This window comes from Anolis carolinensis, chromosome 3 (genome assembly GCF_035594765.1).
Source record: "Anolis carolinensis isolate JA03-04 chromosome 3, rAnoCar3.1.pri, whole genome shotgun sequence".
In the NCBI taxonomy this organism is placed as follows: Eukaryota; Metazoa; Chordata; class Lepidosauria; order Squamata; family Dactyloidae; genus Anolis; species Anolis carolinensis.
Window position 1 is genome coordinate 252,790,151 of NC_085843.1, and position 27,285 is coordinate 252,817,435.

At 38.1% G+C, this 27,285-nt stretch overlaps 1 protein-coding gene across 1 annotated transcript in view; it reads right to left on the reverse strand.

Annotated features, from left to right (window-relative positions):
* The window catches only part of pid1 (phosphotyrosine interaction domain containing 1), a 126,899-nt gene that overhangs the window by 20,468 nt on the left and 79,146 nt on the right, over positions 1-27,285 (reverse strand). The gene's annotated exons all lie outside the window — the stretch shown is intronic.

Consider the following 27,285-nt stretch of genomic DNA (forward strand, 5'->3'; position numbering starts at 1 on the left):
GATATCTGTTTTCTAACCCATGTTTAGTCTTCAACTGCTGGGGTGTCTTGAACAAAAGGCGAGACCCCTCAGTGGCAGATAAATGAATGGATGGATAGATAGGTAGGTAGGTAGGTAGGTAGATAGATAGATAGATAGATAGATAGATAGATAGTAGGCTTGCTCAAATAATTCGTTTTCCCCGTTAACCGTTATTAATTCGTTATTTTCGTTTGTTTTGAAGCAATATACGGCATTGGTTGTCCACACGTCTGGATATCGCGGTTTCGAATCGCGAGAGGCCGTTTTTCGTTATGTCGTCGTTTTTTTCGTTAGGAAAAAAAAGCTTTTGCAAATCACCCAAACTCCCACCATTCAGGCCCTTTCCTTTTGCCCCTCAGCAAAAGGGGCGTCACGGGCTCAGCCAATGGGAGGGGGCGAGGGGGAAGGAGGCCGAGGAGGAGGAGGAAGACGGAGGGGGGAAATGGCCGCCGCCGCCGCCTCGCCTCAGCTCAGGCCTGGTGTCTCTCTGTGAGGCGGGAAGGCGGCGGATGGAGCCGGGAATGGAGAGACTGAGAGAGACAGAGAGGGGCCCAGCGGTGAGGTTTTGACGTCTGTGCGAAGCTAGGCAAGTGGGGTTTATATATCTGTGGAAGGTCCAGGGTGGGAGAAAGAACTCTTGTCTGTGGGAGGCAAGTGTGAATGTTGCAATTGGTCACCTTGATTAGCATTGAATAGCCTTGCAGCTTCAAAGCCTGGCTGCTTCCTACCTGGGGGAATCCCTGGGAGGTATTAGCTGGCCCTGATTGTTTCCTGTCTGGAATTCCCATTTTCTGGGTGTTGTTCTTTTACTGTCCTGATTTTAGCTCTTCTGTAGCTAAAAATGCATATAAAATTGATTCTATAGGGAGGATAAATGATTGGATTTCAACTCCTACAGCTTGGCTTTCTCTGCCAATAATGGTACCCATCTTGGATATTGTAAGGGATTTATTATTATTATTATTATTATTATTATTATTATTATTATTATTATTAGACCTTGCTCCCAGGAAGGTGCCTTCGCTGTGGCTCCCAACTTATCTATCTATCTACCTTTCCACATATTCTCCACATTGTGTGGATGTGTATGTATATTATATATATATACATGAGCCCCGATGGCAAAGTGTGTTAAAGCACTGAGCTGCTGAACTTGCAGACCGAAAGGTCCCAGGTTCAAATCCCGGGAGCAGAGTGAGTGCCCGCTGTTAGCTCCAGCTTCTGCCAACCTAGCAGCTTGAAAACATGCCAATGTGAGTAGATCAATAGGTACCGCTCTGGCGGGAAGGTAATGGCACTCCATGTAGTCATGCCGGCCACATGACCTTGGAGGTGTCTATGGACAACACTGGCTCTTGGGCTTAGAAATGGAGATGAGCACCAACCCCCAGAGTCAGACATGACTGAACTTAACGTCAAGGGATACCTTTACCTTTACCTATACACACACACACACACACACAAACACACACACACATATGCAGGGACTATATATATATATACACAGTATATATCACACACACACCAATTTAACAAAGTTTCAGCCACAAAAACAAAGTTTCTGAAGTAGAACAATGACTTTCACAGTAAAGACAACCCAATTTAACAGGAAATAAGACTTTCAAACCAGGAACAGATTTCTGCAATTATTAAAAATGGTTTATTATAAAAGCTATGAAAATTCGCCAAAAATCAGAGGATAAGGGAAATGTTCCAAATTTTGGTGAGCTATCAGTGTTAAATGTGTTCTACCACTGTACCAAGTTTGAAGAAGATCACTCAAAAAATGAGGGTGGGAGAGTCCTGTAAAGTCCTCTCCCTCTGTGCTGTTTTTGGGAATTGCGCATGCGCGTCCGCCATTAACGAATTAATTTAGAAAATAATGAATTTTTGTTAATTTTGAAATTTTTGGGGGGCAAAATTCGGAAATACCTTCAAAAACGAAACGCTGCCCCCCTCTACTTTTGCAACGAGTTTAGAATCAAATTTTTCGTGGATCGATCAAGCCTAATAGATAGATAGGAAATGGAAGAGAGGGGGCTGACCAAATGTCAAACAGCACCCCTCCAGTTTAATAGATATATAGATTAAGATCTTGGAATTTTCAACTATCATGAGAAAATGGACCTTTAATATTTTCCTCTTTTATAAAATTGTGAGTGGTGTGGAATCTGTCCTCTCTCTTTGAATCTGATGAAAGCTAGAAAGCGAAATACAGAGATTTTCAGTAACAAAAAGTTTAAATGACTCCTAATGTTGAATTTTGGCATTAAAAGGTACACCCAGGGTTCAAGTCTCCACTCAGCAATGGAACGAACCACTGGGTGACCTTGGATTAGTCACATCCTCTCAGCCTCAAAAGAAGGCAATGGCAAATCCCTTCTAAACAAATCTTGCCAAGAAATCCCTGTGACAGGTTTGCCTTAAGATCATTATAAGTCAGACGTACTTTGAAGGCATACAACAAAACATTTGAAGGAAAAAGGTACTGTTTAGCATGATCCTTAAATTAAAAAATGTGATTATTACAAGTATATTGTGAACTTCAGTAAAAGTTTAAAAAGAAACACCAACAAAATTATCTCCAAACACGAAAGATTTCTAATCCTTCATGTTCTCCAATTGGCTCATATGTATTACAAAGGAATAAATAAGTGCCCATTACATGTAGGAAAATGCAGATGGCCACGTATGTAACACAAATCTACTACAAACAATGGGAGTGAAGACCATACAACAAAACAAGAAACTACACACTACGGAAATAGCCATAAAATTATATAAATAAACTGAGAGTGGCAACTCAAATCTGAATGACCCAACCTCCCATTTGTGTTACCACGAGAGCTCAGTACAATAAATGTTTTACAATGGCTACTGTATGCTTATCAAGGTATGCCATTGCTTATCCCTTGACTTTATTAATTATGAAATTTATATGACAGTTCCTTACTGACCTATTATTCACTTAAAATAATTCACTTCTGGTTTTCACGTGGTAGATTTAATTTCTCAGATTTAAGATTGTATTAAAATCCATTCTCTTCTGACTCTTACAAATAACTGTCAAACATGGACTGATTCAGATACTTCTCCATTTTGATACCAAGTTATTTGGAAACTCTTTTAGGAAATACTTCCTCTGGTTCTTTTTATTTGAGCTTGGAAGGGGCAATTCTTCTCATGTGATATATGTTGTTAGGATGGCTTGTCACACAGTATCTTGTCAGTTACAGTTTCATTCATACTGTTATGCTTAAACTAATGCTATGGGATAACCTCAAATTATGTGCATATTATTAAAGATGTTTTACGCACAGAGAAAGATATGATAAGTTTAAAATAAGACCAAGAGTTTTTCCCTCTATGACTCAAGTGGGTAGGATTGTTTTGTCACAGTTGTACTGCTTCCTCTTGTCTATTTCAGCTCACACCACCAAATAAAAATTGTTGTTCGCAGAACAGCTGTGACTCTAGGAAATATATTATAACTTTGCAGTGATGTACGGGGGAAATAAGAAAGACTCCCTGTTCCTCCTTCATTTTGCACTTATCAAATGGCACCAGCACATAATTTTCCATGTCAACCAGCCTCCTGATGTGTGAAGACTGCAGATAGTATGGCTGTCATGGGTGAAGTCTGCAGTGATTTATTTGCAAAGCATTAAAGTGTGTCTCAGAAGACAAAAGCACTTTATAAAAATGACACCTCAGTAAAACGTAGGTACGCTCCTTTGTCTTTGCAGCCAAATCTAGACAGCTTCAAGTCAGAACAAAAGACTGCTCTTCTCATAGCACAGGAACAACTCAACCTGTGACATTTATAATGTTCAGAATGAAGTCAGGAAAATCCACATCAAAATCTCTTTTAAAAAAACAGTAATGTCTCATTTTTATCATCTTCATTCATGACTATTACCCATAGCAATGCTTTTGTAATCATCTTCCCTGTAAGGAAGAGGATAATGTACTTGGTGGTGGAGGTATCATCTGTCCTCCCAATGATCAGATGCTAGTGTTGTTTAAAAAGGTCCCAGAAGCTCAAGACCTAACCTGGAAAGCCATTACAGCAACTTCAAGAATGGACACATTGCCAGGCTATTTCATACAGGTCCACTGAGTCTTGTTTTTGAACCATAAGCAGCTAGTCATTATGTAAATATTGTGACATTGAATACTGATGTTTACATTTATTGTTTTCCTTTCCTCCTTATCTGCTTTTCCTTTTGGACCATGTTTTATGAACCTTTGAAATGCACAGTAACCCTATAGACAAGTCTTCTTTTTTAGAGATCATTCAACAGCTCGCAATGGAAGCCTTTCCTGCTACAGTAAAAAACAAAACAAAAATCGTGCTGCCTTTTTAGGCAAAACAATACCGGTCATAAAAATAACTTCAAGAAAGGAGGCTGTTACAGCAAAGATTTTTATTTGTTCATTTTATCCCTGTAAACAGTACAGTAGCTACAATAAAAAGCAATCTATTTCTATTCCAGTGGACTTGCCTATCAATAAGCTCTAGATCTGCAAAGTCAAAAAAAGTATTCAATTTTTTTAAAAGAAAAATTATAGGATGTCTCATCCCTCCGCCATCCCAGTCAGTCGCTTTGCAAGAGGACTGTGATGGAAGGTCCACTGCTGAGAGCAAAAACGTCACTGAGAAGAGATATGGAGGGGAGGTGAACATGGGGGAAATGGAGTCAGGTAAATGGGATTGGGTGGTTCACAAGCTTCCTTGTTGTTCCTTTTTATAAGGGCATCTGTGGTCCTGGAACCAATCTCCTGTAGACAGAAAGAGCCCGCTATACTTTTGTTTTGCTCTATCCATATTTGTTCTCCTGACATATGCATAAAGGTACAAGAAATCTTTGTTTTATGTGTTGTTGTAATTTGGTACACTCAGATTCAAAATCCTTGGGTGAGAGAACTTAGTCACTGAACTGTCATGTGCTGATGTTAGGATCAACACTATTGTGACAGAGAGAACATGGGCATGTAAAAACTCAGCTTACATTTGTAAGAAGATGGGGTAAAGATCCTAACATTTACAATCTCTGTTCACAATTTATAATCTTGATCTAAATCCCTAAACAATTCTGTGAGAATTCCTTCTGAAAGTGCAATAAACATATAATTACTTATATAAAGCTAATTATGCCACTTAAACTGATAACGCTCCAGGGACCCAATTTAACAAAATATTGACTTTCATATGAATCTTGCCCCGCTCTATTTTTGAACTGAAACCATAAAATAAAGAGGTCAGACAACAAACATATGGTATAAAGGGGCTATTATTTGACCTATTTATTTATTTAACTTCTGCAACCTGCAGGAAAAGGAAGGTATACCCTGATGGGTATAGTCGAGGAACAGGTGTCACTTCACTGGCTGCCTCCACAGAACCACCTCAACCCCGAGGGGCAATCCAAACTATTTTGGTTGCTCACCTTGGCCAGTCTTAACAGGAGGGCTAACCTGGAAGCACTCCTCCCAAACCACAGGATTTTACGATAGTGAAAAACTCCTCGTTTTAGCCTCAAGGGTGGCCTCTTTCCCAGCTTGCCAAGGTAGAGGCCCCAGAGAGACCATTCCAGAAGGCCACCTTCATCCATAAAGGGGATGTCATGGTGCTTACCAAATCTATTTTAACTTTCAATATGCCAGTGACAATGTATTTAAGTGACTCCACCTATAGCCAATTTCTGCCTTCAACAGAAACAGTGTGGGATAGACAGGAAACAAAACCTCAGCTTAAACATGGGGGTGAACTAGTCCTTAGGTGACTAGTTCTAAGCTCACACTATCCTGTGCTTGGGAGGATGGATCACACAAGTTGAAAAAGAAAGAAGTTGTGATGGGCAGACAATTTATAGGTTCCTCCACCCCTTGTCACATGCAGGGGGAAAGGCTTAAATCAGCCAACCCCCTCAAAGCCCAATCTGGCCTCCTTCATGTGGGCCTTCAAAACACACCCCTTGCCACAGGCTTTGCCTTTGTGGCCCGGGTTGAGCTTTGCATTATAATCTGTTGAAATTCTCATAGAAGAGACTGGCAGGGGAAGGGGATGAAGAAACAGAAGAGCTCAGTTTAACAATAATAGATTGACCTAAGGACAACAAGTCATGCCTTTAGTAAAAAGGGCAGGAGATAGTAAAGAGGAGTGCAGAAGATCAAAGATTTCTGCACACAGACAAGAACATAGTGGTCTATAGACAGTATCCCAGAATACAGATTGGCAAAAAGTTGCATCTCTTCCTTTCCAACCATCCTTGAATTTGTTTTAAATAATTATAATTGTCACAGACACATAATGAAATATACTGAAGAAGTAGCAGTAGCAGTTTTAGCACATATCCCATGCCTTGGTAGATTTAGAGATTTTAAAAATCTAATAAATTAGGAGGAAAATGGAAGAAATTAAGAACATTGGATGAGTTTAAAGAACTCTGAAGCAGCTGGAAAAATAAATAATTTTCCTACCTTTTGTACTTTGCACTAGCCCAATCTAAATTATTCATTTAAGGAATAAATTATGATAATTTCCTGTATTGAGATATGAACAGAGATTTTAAAAAACTATAATACGAGAATTCTGAGATAAATTGGCTGCCCAAGAAAATAAATCCATCTTCAGTCTGCTCCAAAGGCAACAATACCTAACACAGCTGCAAGCCAATAAAACCCAGGTAATCTGTTACAGTAACATTCCCACAGTCAAAGTCACAACTCTACCACCCAAATTCAGTCATCACCCCATACTGTACAGCATGTTCTGAGAACTTCCTTTCTACCCAAATAAATAAATGCCGTTGGTATTTCTTAGGTCAATATATTAAAAGAGTTGGCACATTCATTCATAGCTTCATCTGATCCCCATTTAAACTTCATTCACTGGAATTCATTACATAATTCTGAAGATGATCAATATCCATGTTTCTCAATAGACAGAAGCAACTCTTTTGAGATAAGAGACATGGGGAAATCCGTACATGTCACAAATGTATACTGCATGAGGTCCAAAGAAGGACTATAAAACTCAAGAACATCTGTTGGACAAAAAAGGCTCAAGAAATCCAACTCTTTGTAGATTTCCATGATGCACAGGGATTCTTTAAAGCCACAAAGGCCATTTTTGGTCCAACAAATCATGGCATACACTCTCTGTGTTCATCAGCTGGAACAAAACTTCTGAAGAATAAAAAATCAATTGCACTACATTGGAAAGAGCACTACCATAATCTCCTTAACTGCAGCTTCAATGTGATTGAAGAGGTTCTCTCACAAATACCACAACAACAAACCAGGGATTAGCTTGCAGCACTGCCCAGTTTGGAGCAAAGCCATCAGCCAACTAAAAAATAGCAAAGCCAGCAGACCTGATGGGATCCCTGCTGAGATCTTTAAAGAGGATGGACCTGAGCTGACACAACAACTCCACTAGCTCAATGAAAAAGTGTGGGCTGGACAACCATGAAAATCCCAGCAGACTTCAAGGATGCCACCATCATCGCCCTTTTCAACAAGGGGGGAAAGAACAGTTTGTGGAAAATATTGAGGTATTGATGTTGCCTTATGTTTTCATTTTGCTTTTCCAAGGAGTAAAGGCCAAGAAACCAAGTGTAAGTTCATGACAAACAGCTTTCATTTGGCATTCATTATTACAAACAGCTTAGACAGATTATATTAGAATGTTCAATCATTAACATGATTTATATAGCTGAAAAATGGTTCAATATTGTCACTTGTATAGTAATTTGAGAAAAACTAGTCATACTTGTAGCAACTTGCATATAATGGAGAAAAATGAATTGATATTATCACTAGTACTAACTTCCAAACCACACTGAGATTATGAGAAATGCTAGCATGGTTTTATAGCATAGCAGGAAAGGGATGATATCAGAATAGGACAATGGGCATATTTTGTCAGGTGACATGAGTAATTTGAACATCAGTAGCTTATTTTATATTAATAAAATATTTAACTTAATTGATATCCTGAAGAAATTAAAATATCTAAAATAATGTATATGCCAGAAACAAAATTTTATTTTCTCTGAAGTGCCTTCTGACTCAGTATTGGGGTCTGAGTCCTTCTTGATCAGAGCTGTGGACCACATTTGGAAAAGTTACTTTTTTACTATAATGCCCAGAAGTAACCAACTATAATGGCCACCCTGGGTGCTGTAATCCAAACAATTTTTCTGGACCCTCATAAGCTCATAATAAACCACAAGTACAGGCAGTGCCCAAGTTACAAACAAGTTAAGCTTTGTAGATTTGTTCTAAGATTGAATTTGTTTGTAAGTCGGAATAGGTACATTTTTAAGTGTAACTCCATCCAAAAATATAGTTTTTTAGCTCTGGATATCATAGGGAAGGATTAACATCCTGCTTCTTAGCGGAGGGTTGGACTAGATGGCCCATGAAGTCTCTTCCAACTCTACTATTCTATGATTCTATGGTGTCTGTTTTGCTATCTGTGACCCTGTTCAGAAAATGTCAGCTTACTTCCTGTCCCTATGAAGACTGGATTTTGAAATTTTTGGTTTGTTGTGGAAACAAGGATAGGTGATAAAGCTTCAGTGAAGACACCTCTTCTTCATAACAACTCTTTCAAGAGTGAATTTCCCTTCCTAGGGATTCCTCTCACTTCCTGTTGTCTCACTCCCGTGCTTATCTATAAGTTGCTTGTAAGTCAGGTATTTGTAACTCAGGGACTGTCTGTATCTGAATCAGGTATTTTGGCCTGCTAAGGAATATTGCTACCCAAGCGTCTTCGGAGACAACCAATAAGACAAACTTAATCTTTTCAGAATCAAAATAATAAGAGGCTTACGAAATGACAACTATTCTCAATCAGTTATTAGTCATAGAATAACAGATTTGGAAGAGACCACATGGGTCATCCAGTCCAACCTCCTGCCATGCAGAAAAAAACACAATCAAAGCACCCCCTGTTTAAAAGCCAACAAAGAAGGAGCTTCCACCACACTCTGAGGCAGTGAGTTCCACTGTTGAACAGCTCTTATGATAAGGAAGTTATTCTTAATGTTCAGGTGGAATTTCCTTCCTTGTAATTTGAACTCATTGCTTCAAGTCCTAGGGGCCCTTCCAGAGAAGTCCCAAAATGCGGGACCTGTCAGACTTTTACCTGAGGCATCCAAATGACGCCTCACGTAAAAGTGAATTAATTTGATACTCCATTAGATCCAGGCTTTCCTGAAAGGCTCGGGTCTAATGAGGTATGGAGCTTGTGAAGACTGATCCCCGGGTAGTCCTGAGACTACTCAGGGGTCAGTCCCCACAGCCCTCTGGGGTTTCCAAGACCCTTAAACTTACTGGGCTGCCATTAATCCCCTCCAGTGGTCCTCCTAGCACATTGAAATGATTTGCCAGGAGACAGGGATGCCCAAGAGGAAAATCGTTCTAACCCCCACCCCTCACCTCTGGGAAAGCCCGGGTTTTGGGGAGAGGTGTAGGGACTAAGATTCACACCAAAGCAGGCTTTAAAAACCACTTTGGCGCAGATTTGATTCAAGTCTGGAGGCACCTTAAGACAGCAGAAAACAAGCCTGCTCCCTCTTCCTTATGACATCCTTTCACATATTTATACATGGCTAACATACCTCTACTCAACCTTCTCTTCTGCAGACAAAACATACCCAGTTCTTTAAGCCACTGTTCTAAGGGAATGGTCTCCAGACCTTTGATCTTTTTAGTCACCCTCCTCTGAACACCTTTCTGCTTGTGAATATCCTTCTTGAATTGTGGAGCCCAGAATTGGGCACAGTATTCCAGGTGAGGTCTGACCAAAGTAGAATAGAGGGGCCCCATTACTTTTCTGGTCTAGACATTATATTCTTTTTAATGCATCCCAAAATCCAATTGGTTTTTTTTAACTGCTGTATCACATGTTGAACTTGTGGTCTACTAAGACTCCAAGAACTTTTTCACATGGATTGTTGTCAAGCCAGGCGTCACCTGTTCTGTATCTTTGCATTTCATTTTTTCTGCCTAAGTGTGGTATTCTACATTTCTCCTTCTTGAAATTTATTCTGTTAGTTTTGACTCAGCTCTCTAATCTGTTAAAGTTGTTTTGAATTCTGATTCTGTCTTCTCGAGTATTAGCTATCCCTCCCAATTTGGTGCCAACTACAACCTTGATAAGCATGCCCTCTAAACCAGTGGTTCTCAACCTGGGGTCCCCAGATATTTTTGGCCTACAACTCCCAGAAATCCCAGCCAGATTACCAGCTGTTAGAATTTCTGGGAATTTAAGGCCAAAAAACATCTGGGGACCCCAGGTTGAGAACCACTGCTCTAAACCTTCATCCAAGTCATTAATAAAGATGTTGAGCAACATTGGGCCTAGGACAAAATCCTGTGGCACCCCACTATTTACTTCTTTTCAGAGTGAAGAGAAATCATTGGTGAGCACTCTTTGCTTCATTCACTCAACCAATTACAGATCCACCTAATAGTAGCACTGCCTAGCACATATTTGACTAGTTTGCTTGCAAGAAGGTCATAGGGGACTTTGTCGAAGGCACTACTGAAATCAAGATATGCTACATCCACAACATCTACCAAGTTTGTAACTCTATCAAAAAAAAGAGATAAGATTCATCTGGCATGATTTGTTTTTGAGAAATCCAAAAACATGGATGAGTGTAAATTGTGCAGGATTAATGTAAGTTATGTAGGTTGAGTGTGAGCCTTCACAAATACATAATGTCTGGGGAAATACATGGACGTATTACTGAATAGCACAGACATTCAGTTATCTCTTTCCAAAGGAAAATAAAACCAAATAAGTGGGAATTTTCACCACTCAAGAAAAATGGGTGGGCATAGCAATATTAAATATCCTATCCAACAGAATGAGGAATTTATTTCGTACACCAAGGTAACCTGGGAAAGGCAGTTCTGAAAATGAGAAAGGCGTTTAGTAAAACAATTCTTTGTTTATTCTATAATGTGGACATCTCTGGCAAATAATTAGGAAATAGTGGTTTTCAAACTACCTTCGTTTCAGATTTGGCATTTTGTTGTGACGAATTGGAGGCTGGAGAAAGAAGGACATTGATATAACTGTACTGGATATAACAGCCAGGTTTAAACATTTGAGCTAATTAAATCAAAACTGTGAAATGCTTACAGCAGTTTTGGCAGATTTGCACTAACTCTTGCCCAATGCAACACACTTGGAACAAAATAATAGCAAAAGCAGCTGGATCGTTCCAGTGATTAGAAAATATGAGTAAATGAGGAAACTTGGAATCACTCAGTTGTTTTGAAGACTGATCATTTTAGATTTTTAAGGCACTACCATTTGATTTAAGATGTTATTTAGGGCACTAATAATAAAAGGCCAAGATTGTGGGACATATGCTTGAAAGGACTCCCTGTTTATCATTAAATTATCCTGTATTCTGTTTGATCAAAAGCATTTCTACTGAAGTCAAAGGAATAATAGCGTACAGTTTCTTCTCTAATGATAGTAGTTGTGATAGTTAAAGTTGTATCTTTCATGCACACTGGCCTCTAATTGTCCATCCTGACCATTACATACATTGCACAATAATTAAACAATCCTCTTTGTTTGCCACTTATCCTCTGAGTTTGGTCCAGTTCTAGTTCAATACAAGCAAATCTCTTTCTATTGCGAGGTTACTTAGGAATTACAAAGCAAATCTGAAGCACTTCAAACTGTTCACATATGTTATCACAGTGATCCCTGCTATAGCTGTGTAATGTACAAAAATCACGAAAGCCAATTATATATTAATCTCTAGAAATGCATATCCTTTCAATGGATTTTAACAAGATATTAAAATCATGTTTGGGAAGCATAGATTATTAAAAAGGCATACTTCTGTAGCTTCATTAGTCTATAAACCTTTTAACAGGTTACTGACTTGAACATTAAAACAGACACAGGAACAGTCTCTTTCTGCCATCTACAGTACCTAAGTATCTAAGTAAGATAGTCCCAAAGGTATGAAAAATGTATATTATGTCATTCATAAAACATACGACTTGCAGTCCTTGAGTGAATTGCTTCCAGTTGTTTCAAAAAAGATTGCACGTTGGGCTCCCATTTATTCTGCCTAGGGTCAGTAATGGCCCAGGCAAAAAGCAAAATAAGCAAATAGCATTTTAAGTTCCGAATAGGGATATTCCAAGTTTAAAATGCACAGAGGCTACTTCTTTCTGTAGTGGGTATTACAGAGAAGTAGCCAATAAAACTTTAGTGCCAAGGTGGGCAACTGTGGACAGCTAGACCCTCGAGAAACCTCAACCACCTACCTGTAAGGAAAATAAATAAAACATTGCTCCCAAATGTCACCATATTTCCAGGCATCCCTGGACCATATTAGGATCAGGAGAGGCCTTCTTTTAACAACAGAAAAAGATCAGAAGTCACTTTAAAAAAAACCTTCTCCTTTTGGCAATTTTGAACCAAATGAGAATTAACATGTGCACTAGATAAGGCAGTGAAACTGGATGCTTAAATTTCACAAGCATAGTGGTTGGTTGGTTGGTTGGTTTGCTAAGTCAAGCCAACTTTTGGAGGCAAACTATATAAAATATCATGAGTTGAAAAGTATAGAAACTTGGGCACGTCTTCCTTTCACTTAATAGATAGGAAAGGAGTTACACTGCCATATAGCAAAGAGCCAGTTGAGGCAACACAAATATCTTTAACTTGTGTTTAACAAAGTGGAAACTCAGCTGTCACAGCTGCATTATACTACCACTCTGAAAAGGGTGAGGGTTCCCAAAATCTTACTCACTTGGCTTCTGAAGCATTCTGGCATGATAAAGCCTAGTGGAGAATATTGTTGATCATAGAGAGGAAACATCTTTTTTGTTCAGATCAGTCAGATAGCATGTCTGACCTTTAATATGAATTGTTTTTCAAGGACAAGGGAGAATGGTTGTCTCACAGATGAGTTCCAGGCTTCAGACTCCAAAAGCGACTTAGAAAAAACACAGCTGGAACATCTCAGAGTAGGTTCTTGAGTCTCACATGCCTCAAGTATTGACCTTTCAAGTCCACAGATGGGATAAGTAGTACGTGTAACTCAGTCACTGTGAGTTAAATTACCCTTTTCCACAGTTCAAATAAAGAGAAGGTGGAGGGGGAGAAAATACATAAACCATGCCTTTCCAATAGCATACAAGAATGTTTTTCTTCTCTTGAAAGTCAAATTCTAAATGTTATACAGACCAGATTTGAGCAAGCTGCTTGTCCAGACAGTATTGGCCTTAGCTTTTGTTACAACTACCTAGGGCCCCAAGACTATCTTTGTGGATTTCTCTGGATCACTGTTTTTTTCTGATAAAAAGGATTAATTCACTTTTAACACCACCACCCCTAAAATATTAAAGATCAAAAACTGTTCTGTAAAAGTGGGAAATGATTTCAAGCCACCTCTCTGTTTTGGGTTTTGTTTTGTTTTTGTTTTTGTTTTTTGGGGTTTTTTTTGGAGGGGGAGTATTTTAGCATTTTGACAGCCTATGGCTGCTTCTACACAGCCAATTAATCTAGAGTAGAATGTAGATTATAGAGATCCAGTTTATTTTCAAGTGCCTACACAGGCACTCTAGGAACTGGCTGTGAGCTGCAACAGAGTCCACACAAGTTAGTGATTGCAGATCAATTCAAACTCATAATAACATCCTAAGGAATCTTGGGATTTGTAATATAGGGGGCATTTTGAATTCTCAGCCAGAGAGAGCTAATATCTCATGTAACTGCAGAATTCAATATGATGTTGACAAGACCGTTAAGGTAGAATAATTGTGTAGTGCGGTGGTTCTCATCCTTTGGTCCTCCAGGTGTTTTGGACTTCAGCTTTCACAATTCTTAACAGCTGGTAAGCTGTTTGAGTTTTCTAGAAGTTGAAGTACAAAATACCTGGAGGACCAAAAGTTGTGTAAAAAGGCCTCTGGTCATGCAGTACTGCTTAGTTTTAAAATGCCTCTTTTGCTCCCTACATGACCCAAAGACATGGCAAAAATGCCCCACAGCTCCTAGTGGGCATGGGATGAGGGGTAACTAAAGAAAATTATCTGATCAAATAAAAAGCCTTACTAAATATCTACAATATTCTACAGGCCACACTAAAACAGAAATCCTGTCCTAAAGACCCCTTCCTCTTCCTTAAATGTGTAGTTAAAGACCCACACTATGATAATATCACATTAAGCTTTTTTATTTTCCCAGCCATTTCTCCATCAATAGCCAACATGGTGTGGAGATAATGAAGCACACAGGATGATAATATCCTCATATTAAAGGAAAGGGGAACATGCCTCAGGATTTCCATTTTCAGCAGCATTGTTATTATTAATTTATTTATTTATTTGCAGCATTTATATTCCGCCCTTCTTACCCCGAAGGGGACTCAGGGCGGATCACATTGCACACATAAAGGCAAACATTCAATGCCATGACATAGAACAGAGACAGAGACAAGACGCAGGCCTCGAACTCATGACCTCTTGGTCAGAGTGATTTGTTGATTTGTTGCAGCTGGCTTGCTTTCCAGCCTGCGCCACAGCCATATCTGAGATATTTTCTAAAAAAGCTGCTGCCTGTAATAAGGTAAGTGGTCACCTGGACATAACACAAACCCAACTCAGTGAAGATTCTTCTCTGCGTATGCAAACGCTGCTCAATAGTATACTCCCTCCTCATAAAACAGAGAATGTTTCTACAAATATAGATCTTTCTGCATGTCCACACTCAAGTGTTAGGCACAGACATATTGCTTTTTATTATTTCTGTAAATTCCCACTCTTCTGATTGCCTATTTAAGGACAGACAACAATATCTAAATATTTGAAATCTTGTTGGATATAATTGGCTTCATGCTATTGTTCTCATATTAATTTTACCCAAACAGTGTTTTATCTCTTCTAGATTCGAAAGGGAATAAAACTAGTTTTTAACTGTGCGTGTGTCACAAGCCCTATGTCATATGAATTTCAGAAATGCACATTTTATTCTGTGAAAACTTTTTCAGTTCCAGATGTAATACAAAACAGAGCCATCCATCAATTTATCAACCAGGGTAAAGGGTGGGGGGAGAGGATATAAAATAATTTGATTGATGGCATCTGTTTTCAGCCACAATTATTCCATCAGACAGAAAGTATTCCTGCTAATGAAAACTAGCTGTAAACAATCTGATCTGCAAAGTCTGATAGATGATATGTGGCAATGTTACATTCACTGTTAAATCCTCATTTTACTCTGTGGGCCAAAATAAAGTATAGTGTAAATCTTTATTAGACTTATTAATCAGAACAAGTTGTGCTGTCTAGCCAAATTGTATCCAATCCAGGATTCTGTCAAAGCGAACCTGAGGGTAACGCCTGAATCACAGCAGCTAGGATTATCCATATGGAGGAACCCTACAGCCATAGGAAGTCATAGATCGAAACAATTCGTGTTGGCTGGTGTATCATTTACTTATTGACAGGGAATTGTCATCATATCGATTTCATAATCATGGCCCTAAAGGCCTATCATATTAGCCAAAATTACATTTACTTATTTCTCACAACAGCACATGTTTATCTAACAAGAATACTGGAACATAAAACATGTGGAGATTTCTTTCTGTTTACAGATATTTAACAACTTAACTACTGTATATACCCATATATAAGTCTAGAAATGTCAGTAAAAAAGTGACTCCTAAAACCTGGGTTGTCTTATCCACATGTCAGTGTATTTGTACCTTAACTCTTATCAAAAAAATGAACTCTCACTTTCTCTGAGTAGAGAGGTGAGAGTGCAGTCCATCTCTGGAGAACCTCAAAAAAAACACCAACTCCCTTTACGCCCTCCACTGTTATGCTGCCTCTGGCCTTTCTGCATGTCTGGGAGGGGAAGTGGCAGCTGTATTGTCTCCCTGAGGCATGTTGGCACTTTTCCTTCTCTATAGAATGATTCTTGACTTATCTATGGGTCATTAAAAATCCATATGTTTTGCCCCCTAACCTGACCTCAACTTATAGTATATAGAAGTATTTTTAAAGACTTATTTGCAACCTATACAAGTAACACTCGATCCTATTAGGGCATTTTTGTTATATTTTCCTGCTTCTTACAGGGGGTTGGACTGGATGGCCCGCTAGGTCTCTTCCAACTCTATGATTATATGATTCTATGAACTGGATAGACCATTTAAAGCAGCCACTCAGCTTCAAGTGAAAAACCTATCCTGGGTGAATATCCTTTCAAACGAATTGTGGCACAGATTTCCTCTTAACGGATTTTTCAGTTTCACATGAAGTACAAATATGTACATTTCCTCTTTCATGAGATATACAATTTTCTCATGCATCCAAGATATGTCACTGTGAGTTGAAGCATTTGTATAGGAACAAATATGTATTAATTCATGCCCTATGGTATTACGCATAGCCCTCTAGGCACTTCATCAGCATAGCACCTCGTACCTTCTATACCCAGGGATATTTAGATATCCAACACATTCTACTGAACTAGTACATTATTTTTATTTATCAACAAGGTAGATTATAGGGATTCATATACTGCTGAGTGCTGAAGAAATGTAAGGAAAGATTAATTCATCCTTCAGGAAATCATGCTGGGTTAGGCCTTGGCTCTCAACTAACCATAGCTGAAGAGATTGTCATACACCAATAATGCACTTTCTCTAACAAATTATGCCAGATGGAAATCCATGGTTGCCAAAAAAAAGCTTGTCAGTAGAATATGGGTAATGAGCAGTCGTAGCAAACAATCCTCAGTTTCAAAATGTTATATGAACTGTACTTTTAACTACTCATTTTTTCTGTATTCAATGAAATTTAACTGAAGTTCAGTTTTATACACAATGACTGAGATTGCTACTACCCAATTCCTCTGGAGATTTGCCTAAGAGACAGCATGTTGTAAGTTTCACATTGAGCCGGAAAAATGAAATTGGGAATCACAGAACATGAAAGCCATTGATTCTTCCTCCTAAAGAATGCATGAAGTATAACAATTTCTCTACTAAGTGTTGTAACAATCAGAAGCCCACCATCAGGAACTTCACAAATTCAAGACTCTTTCTCCCCACAAAAAGATCACACAATTTTCTATGCTATTTTTTTCTTTATACCACTGAACAATGCTGCGACGTCATTGTACGGCACATCTTCTGTTGGATACAGTTCTGCCTCCTTTTCCAAGCTATTAGGTCACTTAGTAAAAACAGACATAGAACTTAATTTAATGAAAGAACTTGCCCTTCACTGTAATGCTGGTCAGTAATATTTTGAAATATTACTGATACTTATTTTATCTTGATAAGACCATTTGGAATTCACACTGAAATAAATTCAAGAACATGGAAGATATTCTGGATGCTAATTTTTGCAGAAATGTATTTGTTGCTGCGTTTTAGTATTGTGAAAACACAAATTCATTCATACAATTGGCTAATATGAATAAATAAGTGCTTCAATGTGAAGGGTTTTTTTTTTGAAGTTTTGTATGTGAATATCTCTCCTTATTTGTAATATGAATTATTCCATGGTTTAAGTACAACATAAGTTTCTGCATATGTCTTCAACACAATTACCTGAATAGAACAGAAGAGAAAGAGCTGACTTAATTCACTTTGCTGCTTTTCTGCTCACTGAAGGATTTGCCAACTAGAGAGAAACAGCTCGTATTTGTGATCCATGAAGCTATTAAAAAGATTTGTCTACAGTAGCAGTTATTGCTAAGCATGTCTGTTGATAAGTTGAGCCACTTTAAATATTTTCATTGACATTTTCACGTACTTTGAAAAATCTTGCCACTAAATCTTGATCTGAGACACATTCTGGATACATATTTTATTTGCAAGATACAAGTACCTTGTGTTATCTTTTGAATTTCAAAGTAGTTTACAAATATGAGCTCTCTCCCATGACATTATTATACCCTTGATCAATAGATGTTTTATTGATATAAACATTAACTGGCATCATGACTTCGTAATGTTTCTTTTTGCATGTCAATTGGATGATTCATCCTCACCATGCAAACATACCTTTAGCAGCTTGCATTTCCCATCAATCAAACAATTTTATATCTTTTAGCAGTGAAATAATTATTGTATTTTGCTTGAATATAAATTTTTGTTATTATTCTGTCATTATCCTATAATTACACGTGAACTTAATTACACACTACTGTAAATGACTTCCTCTTTCTTTGGTCAGTATTTGTTGCGATCAGTCTCATTGGTTGATTTCTAGCATTGTGAAAAGTTGAAAAAAGTAATTCTTTGTATCAGGTATCCCCTTATCTTTTTACAAAACTAAGAAGTTAAAAACACTTTAGCCTTTCCTCACAAGAAAGGTGCCTCAATTCCTTGAAACTTGTATTACTCTCTTCTGCACTTTTCCTGTTGAATAATAATGTATTGTAGATAGGGAAAACAACACTCAACATGATATCCCCAGAGCAGTGACAGCACAGAGTTGTGTATCGACTTAAGACACTGGATATTTCCTTGGGAGCTTCCCATGAGCATCTGTTGGACGCAAAGAACACAATGCTGGATGAGACAGATGATTTTATCAAGTCCAACAGACAAAATTAATATAGCTTTCCTGGTCTCCAAATTAGAATGAATGTTCTCTTATTGCATGTTTATAGCTAAGTAATAGTATTTCCTTTTGTTTCTTGTTGATTCATTCTTTTATCTCAATGAAAAAAATCACTGTTTTGAAACTATGTGGACTGGGTTAAGAAATCAAACCCATCCCAAGGGGTTCATAGATCCAACAAACAGCTGTGCAACACCATATGAGATAATGTTTGGTATTACTATGTAGGGTGACGACTTGGGCACAATATCACATGCAATATTTGTATATGCTTTCCAACACTGCATTACAGTAATTACTATAAATTATCTATATTTTATAGTTTTTGAGTGTCTCTAGACTAGGTGTTTGTTTTCAGTTCCACAGTTCACTGAACACTCTTCTCTTAAGGATAATTCAGAAAAAAATAGTAATTACAACAGTCCTGTTTCTGATTGTTATATCAGAGATTGCTGGCAGAAGGGATTAGAACAGACCTCTCCCACTTGATGCAACTGTTGACTGCTAAGGTATGTTTGGGAGACATTTGTGGTCATGCCAATAATGCCACAATCATGGATATGAAACATAGCTCACTACAAAGCAGTTATGAGTCAGTAACCCTAGGGCATCAATTTGCAATCCCAATGTAGAATTATAATGTTTTATAAATGTTTCAGGCTTTAAGGCTGTGGGCAGTGTGGAGATGTCCTAAATGTTTCTCAACCTAGAGGAAAAGACATACAGGTGATGAAAGAGCCTTAGTACTTAGGTATTCTACTTTTGAGAGGGCAGTTCAATACTAAAAGGTGTTTTCTATCTGAAATAATGTCTAGGCCACATCTGGTTTAAAAATCAAGAGCCATGAGAAGAGAAAAAGCAGGATTCTTGAAGTCACGCATCAAAGAAGACATCTCATGCAATGTATTCCAGAATATAGAGTTTCCACAAACTCACTACAAATCTTGATAGCAGGAAAGAGAATTTTTCCAAGATCTTAAATTTCAAACAGATATATGGTTTCAGATAATCTTTCCCCAAATTTTGTATAGCTTTGAAACTCATATGCTTTACTTTTGAATTGTGAGTGGTAAGAAACTGATGATCAGTCAGTCTGCAACATATAACTCATATGCTGTCTATAATTTGCCATTAACTAAATTTCCAGATCCTCCTCAAAGTTATAGTTACATAAGAGTGTGCTTAGCGATTAAAACATTAGAAATTACGTTGACTAGCAGGTGACCTCTGCTACTATATATTTGTTACCTTTTCAACATCTACCATTTTGCTTGTATCCATTGTTTCATTTGTCTTTATCTATCAGGTTACTTGCTATTTTGCCCTCCTTTCTTCTGTTTCCTAAACACGTGTAGCTTTCATTAACGCCTTTTCCATTTGTACATCCATGTCACACACTTATTGCCTCTGCCTCAGGATGTTGGAGGTGGATGGGATAAGATCTCATTTCAGATCCCTACTTTAGACAAAAAGGGTTTTAAAATAACAATAAGCTATCTTAAAAGATAGCGATTTGTAGCCTATCACAAGAATTCATGCCAACACTGATAGAAAAGATAGACTTGCCTTCTGAATTTTGACTAGATAAGCTCAGATGAAACACAATGGCTCAATCTGCAAATCTTAATTTAAGATCTGGGTCAATAAACAGATATCAATCCATGGTTCCCTGTTTTAAAAGTAAAAAGAATATGTAGCTTATGATAGCCAGAATTACGACACCAACAAGGAGCCCTGGTGGTACAGTGGGTTAAACCCTAGTTTTACAAGGATGGTAAAACATCAAAATATCCCGGCATCCCCTGGGCAACGTCCTTACAGACAGCCAACTCTCTCACACTAGAAGCAACTTGCAGTTTCTCAAGTCGCTCCTGGCACACACACAAAAAAAAACCACACCAACAAATTGAGCAGGGGGCAGACCCAGTGACAATAGTCATCTTATATATTTTAACTGTAATTTAACTAAGACAGATTGATGGACTTCACTAATTATAAAACCATCACTCTTGAGAACAGGCCAATGTTTCAACTTTTGGATCTTTTATACTTTTTCATAAGATTTCAGGCAAGCTTTTAAGTGGAGAAACCTAGCACCGCTCATCACCACCACCATCATCATACATTTACTTTAGAGAATGATTAAAAACAGAAACCTCTTGAAACACTCTCCAAATATTTATAGTGTATTTGTGGACACATAAGAAGGATTTAGTGTTGTGACTCAGTACACTGCCCACACATAGTATGTTGCTCTATTTTTCTGTCATCTCCTGGCCAAACTTTAGATAAAAGATTGACACCGTCAAGCTTCCACCTGCAATGCAATTCCATCTGTACTTTCCCCCCACAAACCATATGGCAACTATTTCAAATGCACATAGGAACTAGAAATGATATTTTCATTATGATAATTGTTACTCATCAACACTGTGGGGAAAAGTAGAATGAAATTTACTTCCAGTTATTCAATGCACTTGAAAATATTATTTGGTTTTTTTCCAAGATAAATTGAAATTACTACATTTGTAGAGTTTGTTTGGAAGAGGACAGCATCTTGTGAACATTTTTAAAGGTCTTAGATACAATTTTTGAGAAATATTTACCTTCATATGCAGTATTGCTAATATAAAAAATATGGATCTGTATCCCAATGACTTTTTCTGTTCATACCTAAAATTCTTTACGTGGTGGTGGACTAATCCTTGGGGCATTTCTGGAGCCATTCTTGACAAGGTTAGTTCTTAATCAGGCTGTTTCTGAAAACTTCTTGTTTTAAGAAAAGACAGGTTTGCCCTCCATATTTATAGATATAACTGGAATGCAGTTCTGCCAAATTACATTCAGAGAAAGAACATAAGAAGAATGCTGCTCAATAAGACCAAAAACCCAAGCTGTTTCAGAACTGTATTGTCAAAGGCTTTCATGACCAGAATCACTGAGGTGTTGTGTGTTTTCCAGGCTGTATGGCCGGCTGTGTTCTAGTAGCATTTTCTCCTGTCATTTCACCTGCATCTGTGGCTGGCATCTTCAGAAAATCAGAACTATTACAGTGCCAAGCTGGATGCCTATGGGAAGCCTGCAAGGAGGATGTGAAAGGAACAGTGCCCTCCCACTTCTGTTTCCTAGTAACTGCTAATTGAGATTGTTGGTTTCTGCCTTAAAGTCATTTCTTACCCATGGCGACCCTAAGGTGAACTTATCACAGGTTTTTCTTGGCAAGATTTATAAGACAGTATCCTTTGAGATGTAGCAACTAGGGCATGGTTTCTTTTTTTCATAAGAGTTAGAGTGTATACAATGGACTATGGATAAGTCAACCAGGTTTTGTGGGTTGATTTTTGACTGAAATTTCTACACTTATACATGAGTACATAGGGTAATTTTAAGTAAATATGGTATACTTCCAATTGTTATAGACAGAAACAATCTAGCCAAAGCTTTTTAGACACTATAATGAGAGATGCCAATATTGCTGCCCCATAAAAAATAAAGCTTACAAGACAAAAAAATAATGTTAAAATTGTTCTGAAACTAAATATTTTTGAATCACAAGCTAAAGATGCTAACTTTGTATCAAGGACTGCTTCAGAACCTAGCTGTTAGAACACATTGAATCTCAAGACTGAGAAACCTATGTCGATTTTGCTAATTTTTTTTTAGCTCACGCCAAGGGCCTTGACAACGTGAAATTACATCGTACCTATAAAGAACAGAAATAATGGGGAATAAAAGTCATGTGTACACATATCAGTAAAAAGTACCATGCAGCAAATGGAGATTCCCGTGGATTTCCCAAACATGCTAATGGCGCAGAACGAAAGGGAAGGCGATAAAAGTGTGCAATTTCCAGAACTCATTTAATCAGCACAAATAAAAAAACATAATTCCTTTGTGTCAGTAAAACAGATGGTATTTAGCTGTAAATGGAAACTGCCTGATATCCATGAATGATGGCACATTTACAATTTACTGCAATTATATGCTCATAATGTAGGACAAGGAAGTCCTATAGTGCTCCATGGACCACATGAATTCTTTTTATTGACCACTCTGCTGAAACACTGCTTCATCCCATGTAGTTTGGCTTGTTTTAAAGAGAATCCCACTCTCCCAGAAGCCTTCAGAATTCTCTTTCAAACCAGCTCAAGTATTCCCTGTGTACATTGTCTATAATAAAGAAAAATGTGGTGTTGTTTTCAAACTTGAAAGGGGTTTCTGTAACTTCAGGGGATGAATTTTGGTGATGTATAATGAGAGCTCTGTGTGTGTCTGTGTGTGTGTAGTTCCTGGGAGCTTCTGAAAGTGAAAACTGACCTGTACATCTGTTAAAGTTACCCTTCCCCCCAGATCCAAAGTGACACTACTGGTTTTAATATAATAGCATCCTATTCTTAATTCGTCCAAATGCCTTTGGAACAAGAACCAATCGATTAAATATAATCTAATCAGACATCTTTTGTTTAAAATAATATGGAAGCAATGTGATCTATGATAACTGTTGCCATGTCAACTTCAATTTATGGCATTCTTATGAATGGGCAATATTTTATGTTTTTACCCTGGTTTTTAAAAATCCTACTTTTATAAAGCTCTAAGCAATATGCTAGACAAAATATTTTACATAACAATGAAGAATCCTTGCAGAACAAAAGAAACTGTCACCATGTATATCAAATGTTGCAGCAGGGACATATTTCACTGGTATTTGGTTACAACTGGATTTCAAGTTATATTTTGCAGCTTACTTCCTGAGAGCAATCTGTGTCACTTTCTATTTAAAAAAATCAATGTGGCTGGTATGTTATAAATAAATACAATAAGTATCAGGGTAGGATGCATGTGTATGTACACAGGTGTGTTTATGCATATATATGAAACACTCCATAAAGCTCCATAAGGCTAGAGAACACCAGTCTCTGATTAACTTTAATGAGTCACAACCATATCTTCTCTTATTTACTTTATTTTGAATTTGCTTTTCTCCCAATATAGGGGCTCAAGGAGGCTTTGAAAAAGAGATCAGAGAGCATGGAAAAGATAATGGATGCTACATTCCATCACAGATTGAAAATAATGACCAAAACAATTAGCTTCTAATGAAACACTCAAAAGGTATCATGACACACATTAGTTTAAGAAGAATTTCGGGCATGAAGCCCTTACACAGTAAACCTCTAAACTATGTTGATACTAATGGATGAATAAGAAAGTCTGGGACTAATCAATATAGTAAACAATAGTAAAGATAAAGGTTTTCCCCTGACGTTAAGCCTAGTCGTATCCGGCTCTGGGGGTTGGGGCTTATCTCCATTTCTAAGCCGAAGAGCCAGCGTTGTCTGTAGACACCTCCTAGGTCATGTGGCCTTCATGACCAAATGGAGTGCCGTTACCTTCCCACTGGAGCGTTACTTATTAATCTACTCAAATTTGCATGTTTTCAAACTGCTGAGTTGGCAGAAGCTGGGGCTAACAGCGGGAGCTCACCCTGCTCCCCAGATTCGAACCGCTGACCTTTTGGTCAGGAAGCTCAGTAGCTCAGCAGTTTAACTAAAGAAAAGCCATTTTCTTACTGTTATTAATTCCTTCAATATGTATTGCTGTGAATATTCTGGGCTGTATGGCCATGTTCCAGAAGCATTCTTTCTTGACATTTCACCCACATAGATGTGGGGGAAATGTCAAGAGAGAATGCTTCTGGAACATGGCCATACAGCCCGGAAAACCCAAAGCAACCCAGTGATTCCAGCCATGAAAGCCTTCAGCAACATCCCTCAATATGCTCCCTACATTTAGAACAGCCTTTTTTCTCTCAGTGCAAATTGCTGCTACTTCGTTTGGCAAAATGGATTTCTTTCAGTTTCCTTCCCAATCTTTTCATTTTGTTTCATCTGGATTTGCCCTTTCTCTTCATCTCTCTTCTGAATTACCCTGACAGCAAAGCCACATATCTCTTCCAAATTCAGAATATATCTATTTTGTAACAAACATATTTTAATTTTTAATCTTTACACCTTAATATTGAAAGGTATACAAGTTGTCTTTAAAACAGCTCCCGACTGTTCATTACAAAAAGGAAAAATAAAAAAGAGTGAGCCAATGACAATAGAAACATTGTGGCCAGTACAAACTGTCCCAAGAGGGAAAACAAAACAAAACAAAATGTTGCATTTCAAAACAGGTCAAAATACATGAATGTAGCCAAATCAATGTTTTTGATGAAGCAGAAAAGGAGCATTTTGAATGGATCTTAAATGGCCAAATTTCACATTTTATGTATATTTAAAGATTTTAAAAACTTGTCTACAACTGACTGGAGAGTACATCATACTAATATCAATTACTACTCTGAAATGATTGTGCTTTGATGTGCACCTTGAATCAAGGAAAGAATTAATACGAAATGTGCCTTTCACAACCTTAAGGATTACAATCTTTCTAGATCTCTTTATGAGCTAAAATGTCTGCTAAGACATTTTCATTGCATAAGAAATTATCTATCTGACTAAGAGAGGGAATCTTGAGTGTATAAAGTGCTTCTTGCTTCTTGCAGGGGGTTGGACTGGATGGCCCATGAGGTCTCTTCCAACTCTATGATTCTAAGTCTAAAGGTGTTCAGCTACAATAATGCCAGTTAGGACTGGACTGTGGGAGTGACACCCAAGAAACCCCAAATGTAGTATTTTCTCATCTTGTTGAGGATTCAGAATGGGGAAAAGCATTTGAAGTAGAGAGGATCCTTTCACGTCCTGCCGTTTGCAGCTGCTTGACATGCTGTGTGATGGAGTCTCAGAAAAGTTGGCAAGTCATCTCTTACAGCACCCTCACTCTCTTAGAAGCAGTTGTAAAACAAAACTCTCCAACAAGCAGGTTCTTAGGAAGACATCTTTTAAAACCTACATTCGATACTCATGCGTAAGTCTTGTAATCTTTTGACAAAAATCAACCCCCAAAACCTAAGTCAGTGTAGCCGCAAGTCATCAATGAAAGTACAGTACCATGAATATTGATGTCAATCTGAATGCCTTGGTGGGCAAATGGCAGCAGTGGCGGCTCTTTGTTGCTTCCCTTCAAAGGAGTGCCAAGGTTGTAGAGAGGTCTGGTGCATTCATTCCAGACATTGAATCAATCAGGGGCAGCTAACACCTCCGAACAAAGGATTCCCCCAGGCAGGAAGAAGCCAGGACATGAAGCTGGCAAGGCCATTAATACTAATCAAGGTGATTAATTATAACATTCACATTGGCCTCCAACAGACAAAGAGTTATTTCTCCTGCCCTGGACCTTCCACAGATATATAAACCTTCCTTGCATAGTTTTTCCAATATACCTCACAACCTCTAAGGAGGCATGCCATAGATGTAGGCGAAACGTCAGGAGAGAACATGGCCATACAGCCAAGAAAACACATAACAACCCTGTTTGGTGCATCACCTAAACTTTTATATTTAAAGAAAAGGAATTGTCTCCTTTTCTGAACAAAATGACAGAAAGCAGGTAGCCCAGGTATAGACAAACTTCGGCCCTCCAGGGGTTTTGAACTCCAACTCCCACAATTCCTAACAGCCTACCGGCTGTTAGGAATTGTGGGAGTTGAAGCCCAAAACCCCTGGAGGGCTGAAGTTTGCCCATGCCTAGGCTAGCCCAGGCATTTTCCCCTCTCCAGGGAATGACCACTGCACTTATCCACAAGTCAAAACCCATAATTTCAGCCACAAAGCCTGACCTCAGCTTATACATGTGGTTGACTTATACACAAGTATCTATGTATGGTAATTTCATTCTCTATGCATACATTCACAAGATTATTAATTCTGATTCCTCTGATAACTTCGATCTTGCCCTCTCCCACAGCCCTACTAGGTTGCATTGGTTTGTTCTTTTATTCTGCACTATGAAGTATCAAATCAAATATAGTGTAAACATAACAGCGAACAAGATGAAAGACAAAATGCATTATCTTGGATGAAGATACTGAAAGATTGCCTGGAAAAATCAAATAAAATGCAAATAAGCTGCAAATAATACTAGTCTCCAGCACAGATATATGGAGCATGCTGGGAAGCTGCATAAAAATACCTTAATACACACAAAGCAGAACTCCAACAGTGTGAGTTTAGCCGATCTTGGAAAATAGCATCCTAGTGCTTTGTTCAGTGGGGGGAGATAGATTGGGGGGGGGGGGCAGACTGGTGACTGGTATATGAGAAACAGTTATTGAAAACAGGACTGAAAAAAATACTGTTAACAGACTAGCTACTAGAAACAATTTATTTAATGAATTACACATAACTACAATGACTTAGAAAAAAATTGAACACATACAAAATATCAAAAGTATTCTAGACCTCTCTACTTATTGCTTCCGATCCTTAGCTTCATACTTGCAAAACCTTTCACCATCTTTTGATCATTCCTGTAAACCTTAATGGTAAAACTCTGAGGTTTTAGAAATCTGTTTTCTTTCCCTTCTCAGAATTTTCCCCAAAACAACAATACCCTCCACCAAACCACATGCATAGGAGGTTCAAAAGAGCGCTTTTCTTGGCAGGCTTTCCTACTGTGCTGCTAGAATGTCATACATTTCTAATAGCTCCCTCTCCTCTCTCTTGCCCTTCCCGGTACCGT